We start from the raw sequence: 6,370 nt of genomic DNA, 5'->3' as shown, positions 1-6,370 counted from the left end.
ATACCATAATAATTTATTCTCTTGCTTATTGAAGCCAATTTGCTTAAGAAATTTTTAAAAAATATTTGTCTCCACCTTAATTCAATTAATATTTGACCTCTGATACGCAACTATACTTGTATGTGAACCACATTTAGTTTAAAGTAACTAAGTTCTTACACCGGCTGATATATAAATACATAAGAAAGATATGAAAAATGAGTACGTATGTCGAAATTAAGTATCTGTTTCCTTTTGGTTTTATTTATAAAGCATATTCAGTGTTTTACTTACTTACTTTTTTTCTTATATATTTGCAAAATGATATCATTTTCGCATTTGTATAGTTCGTGGAGTGTTTCTTCCATTAGAGCATGAAATGAAGTAATTTGAGGATTGTGTTTACACTGACCTATTGGAACAGAACTTAATTGCAAAAAAATATATTTCAAGTACAATACTTATAAAGATTTGTGTATTTTTATATTTTACTTTTATTAAGTTAAACCATTTAAAGCTATCTATGTGTGTTTTATTGTAATTTAGGTATAAGCAATTTAATTGATTAATTTAACAAAGCAAAAAAACTAAAATTATTATTAATTTGAGTTCCTTTTGAAAAATATAATTCTCGATTTACTATAAATAAACATTTATATTATTTATAACAATTGAAAAAATGAAATAAGGAGAAAATTTTGTTTTTCCGACGATGTAAATTGATAAAGGCTTTTAGTTAATATAAATATATAAGCAAATTTTTGTCCTACGATATCGGTTTTTGAGATATCGGGCTTAAAAGTTGCAAACCGATATTATGTTTATTAAATTAATTAAGCTTTTATTGAGTCAACTTTGAAATAAAAAAACAATCTTTGCTCTTATATTAAAATTTTATTTTTTTAAATTGAAGTATTGCACTTTAATTGTTTAATAAAATATTTGTATATATTCGTAAGTCTTCTGTTTGTCATTAATATATGTGTAAATGTTGTTTTTTTTGTTTTATTTATTCGAAAATATCTTGTATTCAACGCTAAAAAAGGTAAATGAACTTTTATAATTGAAATAATAATACCTTTTGTTTTTTATTTTGCTGACCATGACTTTTGAATTTTAAACTTCAACTTTATAAATAAGCAGTAAAAAAACACTTAGCCATAGAACTACAAAATAAAAAAGGAAACATTCTCAGAAAGTAAGAGAAATATAGGTATATTCATATTTTTTTTAATTTTGCATTTATAAATAGCATTAAAATATTTTCGATGTATTGTTAGGTAGTACGTGTATACTTATTACTGTTAAGAGGTCATGTAGAGACAAAAACGCAAAAGATCTTAAACTAAAAAATCTCCCATGTTTTTTTGTGGTGCCAGTGTTGAGAGAGACTGTATTTTGTTCATGATTTTTAAAGAAACTATATCTTTAGTTTCTCTAATAACGCACACATCTTAAATACAATAACATTTACTATTATTATTTAATGATAATGTCGGCTAACGACTTTGGTGTATCTTTTCTTACTGACTTAATAGAACTATAATTTTAGAATATACGGCACTTAGCCTGATCTGACCTATCCTTTTCTTGGTTTTAGAGATTGTTTCTTAATGTTTTTATTTTGTTCAACATGTTTTTGTGATCTATTTTTTATATCTACACATTTTTGTGGTAGTAATGAGTAAAATCCAAAATGCTTAGCAGCCATTCTGTAATAGTTTATTGCTCAATGGTGTTAAAACTGGTGTAATTCTACTATCCTTAGGGAAACATGGCTAACAAAAAACCTAACGACGTTACAAAACATCTAAAAGGTATTAAAAACTAAATTGCAGAAAATAGTTTAATTATAGTGGATATGAAAGAAATGTGTGCAGTTTTGGAGGTTGTAGCTTTATCTTGTTGGAAAAAAAATTAATGCTAATTTTATGTAAATTTGAAGATTGTTTGTATACCTATTTATTTGTACATAAAAATGACATAAAAGTAGCTTTAATTTTTATTCGTATCTATTAGATAAGAATATTTTTTCGGAGGCTTAAACTTTTTAATGTCAAAAATTGACAAGATTAAAAATTTTATTTACCTTTTTTTTCTGGTTTTATCTGTTTTTTGTTTTGCTTTACAAAGAAATGAACTTAGACATTTCGTAGACAGCAGCATAGTTTCTTCATCATATCAAATGTCTGTACGCCGTCTTCGCTTTTTTAATGTTGTTAAATTTATGTGGTCGTCTATTTTTTTGTATCTACATCACATATTCTCTCTAATGAAAAATCACATGCTTAAAGTGTTTTACAAATGAATTGTTCAAAATTTGGGAGTGGTTCAGATACTCGTCTATTTACTCTGCACTCTCTAAATTTGTTTTTATCTCAGTAGTCATAATTCGACTAATATGTTGTTCTCTTTAATTCGACGCATAAAATTTGCATAATAACTGATAATAAGTTTATTTGAAAACAAATATATAAAATGTTAAATAATAATTTTCACTTTTACTGCTTGACAATCTTGTAAATTTGCATAAAGTTAGTCTTTTGACAAATATCAACAAAGGAATGGTAGTTTCCGCTACTTTGTCAAGACGCACCTTTTTATAAATTTTATTTATTTGCGGATTTTTTAGTATACTTTTCTGGAAGTGTGCCGCCTGCTTTTGCATATTTTATTGCTTACGTGATTTAAATACATTTTGTATTTTTCATTATGAAGTGTGACTGCTGATCGTTGTGGATCCATTCATCGTCCAAAATCAGTACAGTGGTTTCTTCTTTTTTTTCTCTCTCTTTAATTTCAATTTATAAAACACAAAGTAATAACGTATAGAACATTTTCTTGATTTTATTGTCATTATTGTCATCTCCTCTTACATTGTGATTGATTGAGTTCAGGCATTATACATACATATATGCAAATTGCTTTGCATTTCTTTATTATACAAATAAAGTGTGCCAAGCTATCTTCACTCCTGTAGGTTTCTTAACATGTAGTGCGTACTGCAATATAAAGCTCGTTTTTGCTAAATTTATTATAAGATAAATACATAAATTTAATTAGACATTACTATTGCGGTTGAATTACATTTAATTATTAAGGAACACATTATTATATTAATTATTATTAGGCATGTTTGATTTGGAGCACATATGCGTTTGTGCTTGAAAGAAATATACGCATTTATTTTGAAAAATATTGGCAACGCTGGCAATATATTTTGATAGAAGCAAAAGCAGTAGATTATAGGAACGTGTGGAAAATGTAATTGGCACAGTCACTTGAAACAAAACACGCATAATATATAGAGAAACAAATTTAATTTTAAGCTCTAAATTTTATTTAAATTTTATCATTTGGGAAAATTAAATAATTGTATTGCATAGATAGGTATATACATCAAGTTTTTGTAGTGTTCGTAATTACATCTTCCACTATAATTTGAATTACTTAAATTTGTATGATAGTATGTATATGTTCCTAAATTATTTTTTAATATATTATTTACGGAAAAAAATTATATGATTAATTTAAAAATAAATATTATGGACATATAGTTTCTATATCATGAATTATTTAGATAATTCGAATTATAATGGATTTCCTGACGAGACACGGTTAAGCTCTTTGAGATAATACATACAGTATACAATTCGTAAAAGAAACGTCAAAAATTAAAATAAAATAAATAAATAAAATTAAATGAAGATGAAATGTATAAAGTTTTAAAGTTACAAATAATATTTTTCTGATTCTCAACATAAAAATCTTAAAATAAAAATAATTTCATAAAACCTCAGGAAATAAAGACTTTATTATTAAATTATACTAAAAGAGCGACTTCATTTTCCATAGGAAAATATATGAAGTTAGTGTTTTCTTAAAGCAATAAAAATTTAACTGTTGATATTAAAAATAAGTTAATTCATTGAATTTATAGTACTTGATTTTTTATTCAACTATTGAACAAATAATATTATTTACGGTCTGAAGAGAAGGACTTTTAAATATACATATACTTCGAAATAAAATACTTGGTTTTTTTTTTTACTACTTTTATTGCAATGTAAATTCAATTCAAATTATCTTTTTGTTGGAAAATAAATAAAAATATACATATATAGTTTTCTACAGCTTCGAATAGCTTCGTTATTTTAAATATTTGACGCACCTCACTCAAATATAAATTTTTTTCAGTATTTTTTTTTCTATTTTAAAAATTATCTATTTTAGTATCTTACTATAAAATATATTATATTTCAATATAAATAACATTGATTAGGAAAATTATAATTTAATTACTTAAATAAAAATTACAAACAAATGTTAATGATTAATGACATCAGCATATTTTCCCGTACTGAAATAAAATTAGGGTGACGTCACGTCCTGTAATTTTATAAAAAGTACTCTTAGTGTTTTCTACTACTTGCCTTCTATGCATGAAAATATACGAATATAAATGTGCAGAAACAGAAATTTCATTTGATTTCTTTGCTTTCTCCCACCTATTGGACTCCAGCTCACAATTTCCTATTTTGTCGCGCCAAAAATATTCGTGGTGTAATAAAATGGGGACTGTAGGCAAACTTGTGGCGCCAATTTCAACTTAATTTTTCCTGGTCTATTTATAGTCGTATAGATTCAGTCACTCAATTTTGTTAAAAGGAATTCTAGGTTGGGGGACGTGCAGAAATATAAAAGTGGATGAATGGGTAGTTGTTTTCAACTTTGCCTAGCAACGTTATATAAAAACGTTAATATAATATTCAATATTAAAAACAAAAAAGCACTTAAACAATTTAAGACAACAACAAAAAGAGCATAAAACAAGAAACTCAAATGAGTTATTCAGCCAAGTGCAATTGCTCACAAATAAAGCACAAGAAAACTGGAAAAACCGGTACTACTAGACTAACACTAGTGCCAGCCAGCACCCTTGAGCCCTTAACGTGAGTTCTGCAATGAATGCAATAAACGTATTCAACTCACTTGTATTTTTGTTGTTTATGTAGTAATTGTTTGTTGTCTCTGTTCGCTTTCATAAAAAGGGTAGGGTGAGTTAAAAACGTGGTGAATTATTTAGTTAGCGGTTGCACTGACTGTTATAGTTTAGAGTGGGTGTCCGTTGGATCCTCCATCGCGTGTCATGGCCTTAAGGGTGTGTAATGTCGTTGAACTTGTATTTTGAAGCTTTTGCTTGCTTATATTACGGGCACATGTTAAGCGTTTGATGGATTTCAATCGTCCTGGCATTTGTAGTTAACAAAGAAATATAATAAAAGCCGATGGCGACATTTGTGCCTTAAAAATCCGCTTCGCTCATTCCTTTTTTTCCCGATAATTTTGTAGTTACACATTTTAGTTTGCCTTTTTATGGGTAAAAAAAAAATTCATTTAAATTTCATAATTTTTTTTTTTTTTCATCGTTTAGAATGTTTCTTACTAACTGAGTTCACATGTTTGCATGACTTATTTTCATTTGCATTATTATATTTACTATTATTAAAATAAATATCAATATAATTATCCTGTATAATAAGTATACCTATGTAGTTGTAAATTATGGTGTGTTCATGTATTGTTTTTCTTTGGTTTGTCGTATAATTTCCGCTTTAGGGAAAATTTAGCCAATCCCTGTAATTATTAAATGCACAGGAAGTAGTAGCAGAATTTTTTTTTTTATTTTTATTTTTTAATATTTGCTTTAAGCTGTACTGATCTGATAGTGGCATATAAAACAATTTTCATTATGTAAATTAAAACTGAACTGTAAAATTTAAATTCTGTTGACATAATTATTATATTAATTAATATATATAATTTTTCTATGATTCTATCCAAATTGTGTTAAGAAAATTATTTTTGCTTGAATTTAATCATAAATAATAGAACTTCTTTAATATGATTTTTAATGCGGCGGAATATTATGTAGAAAAATTTGATTGAAGAACGCAGACGTACATATGCAGTTTAAATATTCAGTTTGGAGTTTGGAAAAGTTCAGAAAGTAATTTAAATTATAAAACGTCACTTCTATTTTAAATTAACACAATCATAAATTTCTTGCGCGTTGCTAAATAAGTAGTACAATAGAAAATAGTGATTTAGATTAAAGCATAGATTGTTCAAAAGAAGGGATAGTGTACTGCGGCCTAAAAGATCTATTGTGTCACTTAGTCGGATTATTGTGTTTCTTCAAGTCCGATTTCTTAAATGAAAGATAGTATAGAGCCTATCTTTTCTAGTCTAAGGTTTATATATTCCATGAAATACCCTCTGAGGTGTCTCTTCCGCTTGTGCATCAGTGCCGAGCACTCCCCAAGCACATGGTATGCAATTTCTCTCTCTTCTCTACAGTATCTGCAGTCTGAGTTGAATTGAATTCCTA

Source organism: Teleopsis dalmanni, chromosome 2 (assembly GCF_002237135.1).
Source record: "Teleopsis dalmanni isolate 2A chromosome 2, ASM223713v2, whole genome shotgun sequence".
Lineage (NCBI taxonomy): Eukaryota > Metazoa > Arthropoda > Insecta > Diptera > Diopsidae > Teleopsis > Teleopsis dalmanni.
The sequence above is the reverse complement of the archived record's forward strand: the minus strand, read 5'-3'. Positions refer to the sequence as shown.